Source organism: Oxyura jamaicensis, chromosome 1, assembly GCF_011077185.1.
Source record: "Oxyura jamaicensis isolate SHBP4307 breed ruddy duck chromosome 1, BPBGC_Ojam_1.0, whole genome shotgun sequence".
NCBI classification, from domain to species: Eukaryota; Metazoa; Chordata; class Aves; order Anseriformes; family Anatidae; genus Oxyura; species Oxyura jamaicensis.
In genome coordinates this window covers 127,061,456-127,077,153 of record NC_048893.1, presented here as the reverse complement: position 1 = coordinate 127,077,153, position 15,698 = coordinate 127,061,456, and positions in this window count along the sequence as shown.

Genomic DNA, 15,698 nt, shown 5'->3' with positions numbered 1-15,698 from the left:
TGTTTGCCTCCTCCGAGCCCAGCTCTGCCACATTTGCTTTCCCTCAGTGTTCCTCTTCAGCTCTATCATCTCAATTAAGTGGAGGGTGCTTGTAGAAGCCCAGATTCTGCAGCTGGAGAAGCCTTGCTATTCTGTTTAGTTTGGTCCTTTAAATGTATTTAATGCTGGAAAAAATATTTCCATTGGCTCCTTCTTGAGGGTTGCTATTCAAAGCCTTGTTCTTTTTGTGGCCCTCCCCAATTTATGCTCTCTGACGGGCATTAAATTCAGGAACCCAAATGAGAATAAAAACAATGGTATGTTCTCATCCCCAAGGAAAGGAAAGAACTGAAACACAAAGAATTTAATTAAATCCCTCTTAACTGAAAGCACAGAAAAACATCATGCTCAGGATATAACCTGAAAGTTCAAAATGACAGTAGTAATCATGTTTTGAATGGCATTTGTGAGTGAATTCAAGAGAGAGAGGAAAAGTCTCTTTTTAGCATGTAGAAGCTGAACGATTCTGCCGATACTGACTGGTACTGCAAAAGGAGAAATACGGACTGTCAAAAAAACTCTCTGAATGTATCCCTAGCTCAAGATCAACATCCTAAGTTGTCCGTGAAGTCCCACATAGCAAACAAAAGCTGTGTAGCTCCAATGTCACCAAGACAGTCACCCAATGCCACCTGGTTAGGGGGATGCCACATTTTGCATCAGCTCCCTTGACCCTTGATTTTGAGGGACATCCTGAACGAGGACAGTCTAGAGACTGGTTGTATACAAGTGTTGAAACCAGCTGGCTAGCAAAGGCGTTAACTGTGATTACTTTTGCTACCATGTGTATTTTGTAACAGCTGAAGGTCAACTGGGAACTTAATTGACAAGGAAAACAAAACAAAACCAACAAACCCTCCAACAACTAACCCGGAAGAAGGAAAGATCTTAATCATATCATACCCTCTGATTGCTAGCAAGATTAGGCAGGACAGGCCTATTTCAGCAAATTTGTTCATATCTTAATATAAGAGAACTTGTATTGTTTATTGTATCTGAGTGTAAGAAATTTAGGACAGGGATCATTAACACAAGGCTTCAGGTTCCTAATTACTCTCATGAGGTTCTCCTGGTAGCTGACCCATGTGTAAGAAGCAACTTTCTCTTGGAAATACTCAACAAGAAAAAAATTGACCTATACATCTGTTTGCTGTAGATGCGGGCATGTTACTGCTGTCTCACTACCGATAGCAGGCTGTGTATTTTACAACAACAAAAGTAAAGGGATAGAGCCCAGGCTCTCCCAGAATTGTGCTATCGATTTCAGAAGTGCAGGACTTCACCTTTTACCTTCATCTGTTTTTAAGTATGTCTCAGACACTGAAAGTACTGTGTCACATATGAAGTTTGAAGAGCTGCTGGGAATCCTGGTATGTGATTTTCCTAAACTAATTTGAAATTCCAAATTTAATTGAATAACTGGTTTAGAAAAATGCATTATTCTCTGATGCATTGTGTGGCAATAATAATTATGTGACAAATTTCAAGTTACCAAAGGTAAACCTTCTTGATTGAGAACTCTGAGGAAGAGCTACTATTTTGTTAATAGTGAGTATTGTTTCTTCTACCATCTTAGAAGACGTTAATGAAATCTGTTCAAAATATTCCGAGAAAAAATGGATTTCAGAAGATATCAAATTATAAATGTGCATTCTATGCTTCTGTGATTCTATCTCTTAAAACCTTCAGGTAGTCTGGAAAGTGGTTCTTTCACAACATGTCCTTCAGCTTTATCCAACCATGTCAAATGCTAATTACTTAAATACTGTGCAGTGATGTACAAGGGGGGAGAGAGAGAGAGAGTGTGTGTATGTCAGGAGCTTGTTATCTCAGATACTAGGATAGGAAACAAAACCCTCATATACTGTTAGTGTCTATTCCTCAATTTGCTGCTAACATGGTATGATCTTGAATAATTCATTTAAACATTCAATTAGAAGTCTTTTAAGGATTTAAGGATTGATAGGCAATCAAGGCTTTTAAGAATCCCTTTAAAGAATTTTTCAGTTGGTGCACACTATTTGAAATTGTTGTCTCATCAGAGATTAGGCAATTCCTGTTGAGATACAAGTGAAGGAAAGCAATGCTAAATAAAAATCTTCTCCAGCCTATCCACAATCAGTTGTGCTGGATTATTTATTGCCTTATCCTAGAAAGCCAACCTTTTATTACGGAATTATCACATATAAGTGATGTCTTTTTCTTTCCTGAAAATTGCTTTCAAAATCCAAGACAGAAAAATTGTTTGTGTTGTGAAAAATGGATGTAGGAAATATACTTTATTCTGGGGAGACATTTTAAGCAGTGGAAAAGAAAAGGGGAAGAACGTCATTCAAAAACGATTTTCTTCTACTTGCATTTAATTTCCCATGGAATGCTTTTTTAGACAAATGACTGAGGCCATAACTGTAATTGTTCAAAACTATTAAGCAAATTAGTCTGTGAATTTATTTAGAAGTACATCAGGTTCTCTCTTACAGTACTGAGCTTTGAATCTTCACAATAGGTTTCACATGAGAAGCATGAGACTGGTGCTGGCAGTCAGTTTATTTGCTTAGGTTGGGGCACAAGAAAGCAGAAAAGCACTGCAAATGTTTACTCTGCATAAAATAATTTAATTGCATGCATTAAGTCTGTAAGACCGGATCAGATCACAGAAACTCATAATGTTGGTGAACTGCTAGCTATTGTCTGCAGAATTATGTGGCAACATTAATGACAGTAATATTTTATTAATGCTGTTAATTTAACTGTTAAAAAAAAATTAAAGGTCAATAAGAATTACTGCCTGAAACACCTAGAGGGAAATTAGATTCAAATTGTTTTCTGTGATTCATGCTCTTTTCATTAAAGTTCTCAATCTACTGTAAAATCTGTACAGTTATAAAATCTGTGGGTGATCATCTAATACATCAGCAGAGCATCTCAGATAGGAATTTATAGAGCAAAACCATCTTAGCATGCATATCCTGAGATATAGTATTGCTCTGAGTCTGGAAAGTGCTCACAGTTCAGTAGGTGGCACCACACCTGGACAAGAAAGGAGTTTTAGGGGAAAATCCATGTCCTTTACTGTTCTGTCTTTTAAAACTGTATATTACGATGATTTTTTTCTGCTGTTAAAATGTACTATTTTGTGAAAATTGTTCAATTCTGATCTTTGAAAGCACATATCCTTTCCTGAGATTCTGAGGCTGTTTTGTTTGTTTGCTTGTTTTATTTTTTGTTTGGTTGGGTTTTGGTTTGTGTGTCTGTAATTATGAAGAAAATTACATTTAAAAACCAGAAAGAACAAGACAGACAACATCTTTCTACCCACTCCCTCATACTTTTTTTTTTTTTTTTTTTTTTTTTTCTTCCCCTTTGGAGGAATAGAAAGAATCAGAAGCGGTACCTTTCTCTACTGAAATGGGAGGGGTAAAGCTTTGTTTTCTAATTTTGAAATTCAAAGGAGTGTACATGCTTTCTTCACTCTAACAGTAAAAACAAGCAGAGGCATGCATCGTTGTGTATACTCGGATAATATTTGCTCAGATAATATTTGCAAAAAGTAGTATATTCATCACCTGCACTATCTCAAAACAATTTGTGAATAAGGGTCAAATTCTCCAACTAATTCTGCTAAGAAAAGTATTCAAGTTTGGAGACAATAAGCAGCACTGACTGAGAGGAATGCAGATTGTCTTCATATTTTGTAGTTCAGTGGTTGGAGTCATTGAGGTGAGATTCAGATTCATCATTTTTCTTGCTTTGGATGATTTAAGACCCACATTCGCCACTTCAGCTCTAAGCATGATGTCTCCTGCAGTTTTCCTGTGGCAGCTGTTCTTTTACACAGCATGCTGGAACAGGAGTCTCTAGCACAGTGGATGGGATGTTACATCAGCTTCATGCACATTTAATAACTAACTCCATTTACAAAATGAATGTGCATGTAATTCACCCCCTCCTATCCCATTGGATATATACCTTGGGCAAAATACTCTAAACAAACAACACTCTGGAATCCTTGAGTTCTCCTCTCACTTTATCAGGGTTGTGAGAGAGATCAAAGTAGAGCATCTCCTTTAAATGTTTGAAAAAAAAGGCTCAGATGAGGGCTTCAGAAAGAGTATTAAAGAGTTGGAAAGAACCTAATTTAGTTTTCAGAACCCAGTTGCAATTTGTTGGATCTGAAATTAATAAACGTGTGGTAACTTGTGAAAGACTCAAACTAGACTTTTATCAGCACTCTCCACAGAAGACAACTTTGCATCCTGTATCTGTTTCTCTGAGACCATAAAAAATCAAAAAATCATGGGTTACAGGTGAAATTCCGCCCCCCCCCCCCCCTTTTTTTTGTCTGCTTATTTTGAAAATTGAGCCACAAAGTGGCCAATTTTTAGCTTGCTACAATAAACAAGTTTACTGACCAATGTTGCTGTAATTATTCTTTTAGGCTCTCAGATACAGGCATTTTGACCTACTGACTCTGAGTGACTGGATAAGATATACAGAACAAGCAAGTTTAAAGGACTTAATATTGTAGGGGTTTTCCGCTATGCTGTGTTCTGAGCAAGTGGTCTGCAAGTCACTGTAGAGAATTAGAGAGAACCTTTTTCTTGAAACCTGGGAATGGAGGTTTCTCTTTCCATTTTTTATTGTTTTTCTCTTTTTGTATTTTAAGAGTCTCTTTTCCTTTATTTTTCTTTCTTTCCTCAGTCTCTATTTTTCATGGCTAACAGAATTACTTTTATATTACCTTTATCTTTTATCAAACATGATGTGAACTGAGTTCTGCTCGAATCTAAAATGATCTTTGAAGATTTAAAAAGCCAGCAGGCTTGATACGGGCCTAAATGGATCCTATTTGAGATCATCCAGAATTTTATCATCTGAATCCTAAATACTGCTTCTTATACAGTAAAACCAACTGCAGTGCCAGGACATTAAAGAATGACAATGAGATAAAAATTAACTGTGCCATTCTAACCCGACTACAGAATAATTATATATATATATATATATATATATATATATAATTCAAGTTTAAATATTTGCATAAAATAATAACAAAAACCAAACCAACAACAACAACAAAAAAGTCAATACGGTGTCTGAAATTGCTTTTGGAAAACCACTGAAGAACTTCTCTGTGCTCCAAACAAACAAAATTAAGCTACCCCAACAGTAAAATTGTTTTGACATTTTTATATCTTAAGCTGAGGCTACATCCAGGTACAAGCTTTGGGCCTACCTGCAAACTAACAAAAAGCACTAATATTTTATTGCTATGTATTCCATAGGCTATTGAAGGCTTTATGAGCGCTCATGTGACAATATCAGAATGTTTATGCAAAGGGTAAAAGTAGAAATAAAAATTGAATTATCTTCTTGGTAGGCCCTCTGCCACGCCTCACAGTTCATTGCTAGTCTCCGTATAGTTCTTATCTATAAAAGTGGGACAAGTGGCAATGTCCCTGTATACCTTTTTGCCCAGTTGAGACTGGAGGCAGAGTTAGCAGGGTTACACAAGAGAGGGAAGGGAGGGGGTGTGTCACCTTCCCCTGCTTTTAAGAATATCAGGGAAAATAAAGTAACTTTTGGAGCAACAAATCTTCTTCAGTGTCCTAAGGATACTGAAGGACTGTCCTAAGGACTACCGCACTTTAGAACGACAGAACCTGAAGGAAAATAAGGCAGATTTATAAAACTATGTGGTGGCAGTGATCTTCCACTCCTCATTCAGTAGCTACAGAAAGCAGGGACTGATTCCTTCTACAGAAAGGCAAGGCAAGTACCAGCGTCATCTGAAACACTGAAAGAAAACAGGTGTTTCCTTCTCATGAGTACACAGTGTACTCTCCCTAATAATGTAATTGTTCTTGCTACGTCCATTTGTAGAACTGTTGAATTTGATTTTCTTTCTAGGCAGAGGGGTGATTTAAAGAGCTTAGCTAGACCACTTAATTTTTAAAGGAAATTCCATAGTTCCTCAAGAAGAAAAGCATGAAATTCAGGTCAAGCTATCTCTGTCTTATTTTAGTGTTGCTAAAAAGTGCCTACAGTCTAGTGTGTTTTTTTTTGTTTGTTTGTTTGTTTTGTTTTGTTTGTTTGTTTGTTTTGATATATCAATGGGTCTTAAAAGTTTTGTCATGAAACTACATAATTTTAATTTTAATGTTCATAGTTGAATGTTGGCAAGCTAATATGGTTTTATAATTTAATGTCTTCGTATTTAACTGAAAGGTACTAACACTGTCATTAACAGATAATGTCCTAATGTACAATTTATGTACCATAAATAAGAGGAAAACAGTAGTCCTATCCCATAGATATTGCAGCAGAGAATTTAGCTCTGAAACTGTGAAAAATGGATATTCAACCAAAGTGTTACATCAGGTTGCAATTTATGTATTTAATGAAAAAAGATTGTGCAATGCCTTGGTGAATTTACATGTATACTCCCCTTCATCTTCTCTGTCTCTTTTTTTGGAGTCCTACTGGAATGGAAAATGCATGCAGCTGCAATCAGATCCAAATCAGAGCATAAAGCACCTGGCTACTGTGGAGGGAAAATGATATAAATGGCACATATGATATAAAAGGCACATATACTGTGAAAGTTAAGAATATAAATACATACACAAAGTCTTTAGATTGACTATTAGATTGCCTCTGTCTTCCTGAGGCAACTAAATCCTGTCTTTGCCATTTGCCTGTCTTTGCCGTTGTGCTTTGAATAATTCCAATCCATTACTTCCTTTTTTTTTTTTTTTTTTTTTTTTTTTTTTCCCATGGAATAACATAAAATGTGTTTTCTCTTAAATTACAAGTAAAGGTTAGCTTCTCCCTTTTATAAGGATGTTTAATCCAAACAGTAATAATATTGGGGCAAAAACATCTAAAGCCATCTTACATTAAAGAAAACCAGGTAAAGTTCATTTTTCTTCCAGTCATTAAAAACAGGACAAAGAATGACAAATTGAAACTAGTTTTTGGAACTATGTGAGACCTGATGGCAAGAAACTAAGTCTTTTGATACCCAAGGAATTATACTCAGGTCTAAAGGAATGAAAAGCAGGCCTTTCCTCAGTAGCCTTACTGTAGGTAGATTTTGAGCACTGGCTGACATTCAACATTTTTGTACCTCCAGAAAACATGAGGCTTAGCAGTAGGTTTGTTTTGCACTTGCTAAGTGTCTTTTGTTTGCTGGAGAGGTGTGTCTGCATTTATTTGTTTGTTTTTACCCTGGGAAAAACTGTAGGGTTCAGATAAACATTAAGTTCTCCCTCCAGTCCTCAGTGTAGCCTTGGGAGTACTGTAGTTTGCTGTTAAGAGGTATTCATTATTTAAGTAATTCTAAAGCACCTGTCACTGACAAAGTACTTAGGTGCAGAACATTAATCTATAACTAATGGAAAATCCAAATTAATGGACCAATTCTAAGTCCTTAGCACAGAGACCCTTCAATGTTGTACAGATGATCAGAACTATTACAGAATCACACAGAATCACAGAATAGTCTAGGTTAGAAGAGACCTCCAAGATCACCGAGTCCAACCTCTGACGTAACGTTAGCAAATCTTCCACTAAGCCATATCCCTAAGTTCTACACCTAAACGTCTTTTAGAGACCTCCAGGGATGGTGACTCAACCACTTCCCTGGGCAGCCCATTCCAGTGACTAACAACCCGTTCAGTAAAGAAGTTCTTCCTAATATCCAACCTAAACCTCCCCTGGCGCAACTTTAGCCCATTCCCCCTCGTCCTGTCACCAGGCACGTGGGAGAATAGGCCAACCGCCACCTCCCTGCAGCCTCCTTTCAGGTACCTGTAGAGTGCAATAAGGTCGCCCCTGAGCCTCCTCTTCTCCAGGCTAAACAGTCCCAGCTCCCTCAGCCGCTCCTTGTAAGACTTGTTCTCCAGACCCTTCACCCTTATTGGAAATGGGTAAAAGATTCCTAATGAAGTGTAAAATTGTGACAAAAGGTTTCTCTCCACTTAAACAGAGAAACTCTTCTACATGCTTTTAGACCAAAAATCATTTTAAGTGGTGGCAATGAGGATATCTAACTTTCAGACTGCTGGAAGAAGTGATTTTGCCTCTTGTACATGTTATGCTTTCCGTGGCTTAACCTTTGTTGTCATTATGTTTTAACAGGTAGGGAGCACTTGGGACATAGGATTATGCAAGTTTTTCCACCTGGAAAGAATATTTTACAGTGTGATTTGATGTGAACTCTACTTTCAATTTGAAGCAGAAAAAAAAAAAAAAAAGGGGGGGAGGGGGGGTGCAGAAGGGGGGAAATAAATTTCTAGTGCAAGTAGATTAACCCTTATGAGAGGAAACAGTTTCTGACAAAGGAAAAAGATGGTTCTTCTCAGATATTTTGCATACCCAACTCCTGATCACCTTCAAAAGCAGTCAACACTTCATAATTACAGAATCATGTAGGTTTTAAGGGATATCTAGGGTTCATCTAGTGCAGCCTCTATTTAAAAGTAGATCCAATCAAGATCCAATCTTGTTGGTCCAACAACACCCTGGATGGGTTGCTCAGGGTCTTGTTCAATTTTGCATACTTTCAAAGATGAAGATTTTTCTGCCTTTCTGCGCAGCCTGTACTGGTGCCTGACCACCCCAAAGTGAAGTAGGTTTTCCTGTCTTCAATGAGAATTTCCCAATTTCCAGCTTGTATTATTTGCCTCTCATCCTGTCAATGTGCAGCTTCAAAAAGGGACTCCCTCTAATATCTCTACCTCTAGCTTTCTGATATGAGGTAACATCTCTCTGTCTTCAGACTGAACTGTCGCAGTTCTTCCAGCCTCTCCCATTGCATCATGTCCCTCTAACAATCCTGGTGGCTCTCTGCTGGATGCACTCCAGGGTGTTGATGTCTTCTACTAGAGAGCTCGAAGCTGAGCACAACACCCTGGGTGGGTTGAGTAATGCTGAGCAGAGGGGAAGGGAAACATCTCCCTTGACCTGCTGGCCACACTCCTATCATTGCAGCCCAAGGGTGCCATTGGCTGCCTTTGCCACAAGGGTGTATTCTTGGCTCATATTCAGCTTGTCCAACAGGAGTCCCAGGTCTCCATCTGCACAGCTGCACCATAGCTGGCATGTACTGGTGCCTGGACTTTCTTCTCTCTGGGACCAGGGCTTGCCATTTGCTTTGTGGAATGTCATGAGGTTGCTGTTGGCCCATTTCTACATCCAGTTGAGATACCTCTGAACAGCAAGCCTGTCCTCCAGCTTATCGACCACTCTGCCCAGTTTGCCACTGTTCATTAACTTCCTGAGTGTGCACATCTATGTTACTGTTTAGGTTGTTAATTATGAAATTAAACAGTGTTAGCCCTAGCAGCAATCCCTCCAGCATGTAGTTGGTAACCAGCTGCCAGCTGAACTTTGTACAGTTGACCACAACCCTCTGAACCTAATGAGCAAGCCAATTTTCCACTTACCTTATCATCAACTTCTGTAGTCCACAACTCAGCATTTTGGCTTTAAGGATACTGCAGAAGACTGTGTCAAAAGAATTTTACTTTCTAGGAATGTTTGCATGTGACTATTTGAATTCACTACTCTAGATGTCTACCCTCTTCTCTGCTCATTATGTGTAGAGCAATCTCTATTAACCATGGAAAATAAACTGTCTCAGAGTCCTGACACCAGAGATGCCTAATATTAGCCCTTGCTTTTGAGAGTCAGTATAGGCACTTCCAGAAGTAAATTAATTTGCCAAAATATGAATTAACTCCAAGAGAGTTCTCCTCCTTTCCTAGTAAATTAATGGACTTTTTTTTTTTTTTCCTTTTTTTTTTTTTTTTCCTTTTTAACCCCTGCTATGTCCCTTAACCCTTCTGACTTTATACTTATGTGTTAATTTTTTATGTCAATTCCTTCATATTTATGGACAGATGTCTATATGCTTTGTATGACTTCTCTTTAATTTTCATGCTGTTGAAAAACTCTTGGTATAGTCACAGCGACTTTGCTTTCTGGCTTGCATTAGAGACCTTTTCTGTTCTCCATTTATAGTCCTTTTCAGTTACTGTTACCTTCCTGGCAGTCTTCTGACACTTAAATGAAGTTTCCAGAAGACTCCATTTGCTGTGCCAGATCAGTGAGTTTGTCACAATTTGCTTTATTTTTGTTCTGTTTGACTCCTTATTCTCCTTACAATAATAAACTTTTCTCATTCACTTTCACTAACCTTGGTTCCCACTTTTATATTTTCATTCATTTTGTGGTGAAAAACAAATTGAAAATAGCCATGTCACCACTAGCTTCTTCTAGTTTTTTTTTTTTTTTGTTTTGTTTTGTTTTTGGTTGTTGGTTTGCTTTTGTTCGTTTTTTTGCTAGTTGGTTGACTTGGCTTTGGATGTTGTCTTTTTTAAGGAGGGAGAGAAGGGGAAGGGCAGAGCAGCATAGAAATCATTGCCCTCAGAACTGGACTACCTGTGCCTATATGAGGAGATTTCAGGTTGCCTGAGAGCAGTGCTGATCTTTAGAGCCTGACCTGTTAAGCTAACAAGCTGTGAGAATGTGTCTTGGTGCCCTGCCAGCTAGTGCTTTCCCCAGAAACTTCTTGGGTGCAGTTTGACAGACCATCATTCTGGGGCTCATTACCAGTAGGCACCTGTTATGCAGAGGCTGACTAAAGCTAAGAGATTTTATTTAATGACATGCTACTTTGCCTTGATGTACAGAAAAACAAAACAAAACAAACAAACAAACAAAAATCTTGGATGTGTTTAATTCTCTGGTATAGAAGATTGTTCTGCATCCTGTAAATTTGCTTCTCCAAGAGATTCGAAGACTCCGTATATCATCAGGTGCTGTCTTTTCTAGGCTTTTGATGACAGCTTGAAAAATCCCTCCTCCTCCTGATTAACACTTTGCAGATTTTTGTGGTTAAGCAGGCCTGCGGCTCATCTCTTCTTGAGCTTCAGAGGCAGTATACCTTCTTGATGGGAGCCTTAGCAGTGTTACCACTTGCATTTCTGCTCCTTAGTCAACAGGGCATGTCTATGCCTATTCCAGCCAAAAGGACCTCTTAATCACAGCAGCCTTGGTGTCTGTCTGTATTCTTCTCAATGGTAATGGTGGCTATGACTTGGCTACCAGTCATACCATGGACAGGCTTAATGATGTTTCTCTCTTCCTACCTATAGCTAAGAGGATTTGGTTAACCAGTGTTAGCCAGTGACCAAAACAGGTTCCAAGACACAACGCTGAAAGGAACCTAAAATCTTCTGATAATTAGGATTCTGATATCTGATATAAGGGAGGACTGAGACTCCACCACAACTCAGAAGTTATATGAGCAGCATTTTTTAAATGTTTAATGGTTTAAATAGTTGAAATTATCCATTCTATATGGTTTTAAATAGAGATTTTGCTGCCTTTTCACTGGGAGAAGAAAGTAAGATACTAAAAACAGTACTTTTAGACTTGACACATCTTGACACTGTAACATGTGTGAACAGAGTTCTACAGAGAGACATGTCAGGTTAAGCAAATGCAACTGAACTTTATCACCAAATAAAGATCTCCCTCAAACTTTGGCACAGACAGATTGTATGGCACAATACTGAGTATGGGCCTTATTCCACCATATAGTGAGTCAGATTAAGAGCTGGCTCAGTTTCTTTCACAGCAGGTAGGTGACATGCAGTCTTGGGAGAGCTGGCAGAAAGGGATTGGAGTGCTAAAAGGAAGCATAAGGGGAAGGTTGCTAAATGCCAGTGGATGCTCTGAAGCCTAGGAAAGCTGGTCAGGACTTAGGAAATTTGAGGAGTTAATGCATTGGGGATTGGACAGAAGACAAGATTTAGGTGAGGATCAGTGGAATGTCAGAATGTTGCAGAGATGGTTCAGAAGGCCTATTGATAAGCAAAGGGGACAACAGTGTCATAAAACCTCTTCCCCTCCCCGCCCCCAGCCCTGTTTGTAGCTGCTCCCTCACTCTTGTGACCCCTTCCTTCTTTCTCAGTCCCCTGGCATAAAAGATTTGTCAGTACCAGCCTAACAGCAGGGAAAACAGAGGGCTGTGCAAGCAGAAGGTGAGGATTTAGGTTATATGTGCTTCTATAACAGCTGTAGGTTTTAGCATAGGAAAAGAACTCAAGAAGGGATACATTTTTCTATATGTATTTTTTAACTTGTTCATCAGGTCTGGAACCCGGCTTCACTGCTCTCAGAAATGTTTATACAATTACACATTTCAAACAGCAAATGTCCTTTTGGCTTTTGTAACAAAGCCAAATGCTTTGTCGTTGCCACTAGATTGCCAAGGCTACTGATACAGTATATTTGCTCATAGAAATAATTTAACTTCACCTTTCCTGATACAGAATATTTGCTTGTGGAAATAATTTAACTTCACCTTTCCTACTCAGAGACCTTGCCAGTTCATGAATATTGAGTATCCACTGGCAAATCTGTGCTGTGAATCAGGACATGGTTATCATGCCAGAGTTTATGGAGATCCATGGAGGTTCCAACATAGCTACTCAAAAGAAATATAGAAACAAGATAGATAAAGGGGCAAGGCATGGATCTGTCTCTCACTTCTTGAGGGACTCAGATCTCTGTTACTGGCAAGAAATGGCTTCAGGTTTTTCATTCTTTTCTTATACTTACGTATAAGTGGTTGTAAAGAAAAGAATTTCCTTCCTTGCAGAAGGAAAAAAAAATACAGGTTTTAAAGTTTTTTAAAAGATTTAAGGATTTTAAAGATTTGAAAAGACAGCCTTCTTTCAATATAAATAATACATGAATGCTCAAGAATGATTTGATGAAAATGGACCTTCAACACAAGGCAAGAAGTCTGTCTATGCACAAATACAGATTTAACCTTCATCCAGATCATAAAGTTCCTCAACTGTTGCATTATCATTTTGTATATGAGTGATTTTATTCACTGATATGTTTCAAAGAATATTAGAGAAAAATTTCATGAGTAATTTCAAGTCAGAATACAAGACAAGATCAGAAAATGAACCCCTGTAGTACTTTTAGGGTCTGTTACCATGGATCTGAATGTAAAGTATTTACGTTCAGATATTTGTTTTAAATTAATTTCAGAAATTTATTTTCTGAAATTTGTTTTAAAATAATTTCAGAAAGAAATAAGCACTGTCATGTTGCACTTCTTCAATATGTATTTCTCTCTACTTAATCTCAGAATAGACTGAACTTTAACATCTGGATGGTTTGAAGCAGGTTTGTAAATATATAAATATATTGTATATATTATATATTGTTATATATGTATAATCTGTATATTATAGCACATATATATTATACATTATATATAATGTATTTTATTTTGGTAAGGGCTCCAGATTTTTTAACATGGTAAAGTATCAGAAGTCTTTGCAAAACCTCGCTGAATGTAGAAATGTTTCTGTTTTACCAATGCTCCTAGGTTTTGCAAGGTCAAACTTTCATATATGTACTTGAAAGATTATAGTTCCTACTAATCTTGGATGAAACCTTTAGTGTGAAGTAACGACCCAGTTGTACAATTGCCAAGCTGTGTGGAAATAACTGCTGTATTTTTATGGGTGCTTTAAAAAATCTTTTTTGATCATGTATTCAATTTTTTTTTAGACAATCCATGTCTCAGAGCAATTATAACATCCAAGACTTAAGTAGGTCTACTTAAAATAGAAATGTTCTTTACATATGTTTTGTCTTTACAAGTCAATGACCCTTTCACTAAGGAGATTAGCAGTCCAACTGGCAGTCTCAGCAGGGCCGTGGCAGTGCCTATGAAATTTACATAACTGGGGAACACATGCACCACAGCAGTCAGTGCTGTGAACAGGTATTGATCTCTTTCACTCCGCTTCCTCCCAACTCCTAAGTCTGCACCTGATCATGGGAGATGAGATATTTTATTTTTAGTAAGAATGAAGCCAATAAACACAAACCACTGTAATTTCTCCTTAGAGTAAGAATACAGTAAAACCCAAGGTGTCCAATCCTGAACATAATTAATGAAAACATCACTGACTACTGAAACCTGGAATAATCAAAAAGAATCAAATGTTTGTGATTTAGCCTGCATTTGGTTTGATTTGTATATTATGGTAGGCACCATGAACAGACATTTGAAAGGTGGAGTGACTTATGGTGAGTTAGGGGTACCCTAACTGATCTGCATACCTGTAATGTTTCATGTACTTTCTGTTTCTTGGTACTTATGCCACTGTTAGTGAAACTTGATCTGCATACTTGTCTTCATCTCATTAAGAAAATATTCCTTACATCCTTCTTCAATAAAACACACACCATTTACTACTGTTTCGAATAATAATGCTATGGTGATGTTGATTTGGAATGCTTCAAAATATTCATGGAAAAATATTCTTTCCAGTCTATATATCAAATGTTTATTTAGAATTTGAATAATAAGCCTAAATACTTATTATTTGGAAAGAATAGACAGGAAAATAAAAAGTATTTTGTTCCATTTTTCAACTACTACAGAAAGATTGAAAGAAGCTTCCACAGAAGGTTGTGGGTTTTTTAATTATTATTATTTTTTTTAATCAAAGAAAATTGCTTAATTTTAATTTGTTATATCTCTATTATTTTTGTCTGTGACTTGTAGGGATATTCTGACTCAGGAAAAAAATCCTATTTTTATTGCTGCTCTTCTTTATTAATTTTTTATATTTTTTATTTTTATTTGGTGTTATATGAACACTCTATTCCCATTTCTTAAACAAATAGGAGCATTTATAACAATTACACTTGGGATCAGGGAAGGGGAATAGCAGGGAAGGGGTTTTATCTTAGCAGTACATGGGATCCTTTCATAGAATCATAGAATGGTTTGAGCTGGAAGAGGTCTTAAAGACCATCCAGTTCTAACCCTCTGCCACGGGCAAGGACACCTCCCACCAGACCAGGCTGCCCAAAACCCCATCCAACCTGGCTTTGAGCACCTCTAGGGATGGGGCATCCACAGCTTCTCTGGGCAACTTGTTCCAGGGCCTCACCACTCTCTGAGTGAAAAATTTCTTCCTAACATCTAATCCAAATCTCCTCTCTTTTAGTTTAAGACCTTTCATTCTTGTTCTACCACTACATGCCCATGTAAAAAGTTGTTCTCTATCTTTTTTTATAAGCTTTTTTATAAGTATTTTTATAAGCTTTCTATAAGTATTGAAAAGCAACAATGAGGTCACACTTCTCCTCTCCAGGCTGAACAGCCCCAGCTCTCTCAGCCTTTCTTCTTAGGGGAGGTGCTCCAGCCCCTTGATCATCTTTGTGGCCCTCTGGACCCGCTCTAACAGGCCCACATCCTTCTTGTGCTGGGGGCTCCAGACCTGGACACAGCACTCCAGGTGGAGCCTCACAAGGGTAGAGTAGAGGGGGACAATCACCTCCCTCGACCTGCTGGCCATTCCTCTGGTGATGCAGCCCAGGACACAGTTGGCCTTCTAGGCTGCAAGTGCACACTGCTGGCTCATATCAAGCTTCTCGTCCAACAGGACCACCAAGTCCTTTTCTGCAAGGCTGCTCTCAATTAGTTCTTCTCCCAGCCTGTATTCATGCTTGGGACTGCACCTTGCACATAGACTTGTTGAACCTTATTAAGTTCACATGGGCCTACTTCTCAAGTCCAGGTACCTCTGGATGGCATCCCTTCCTTC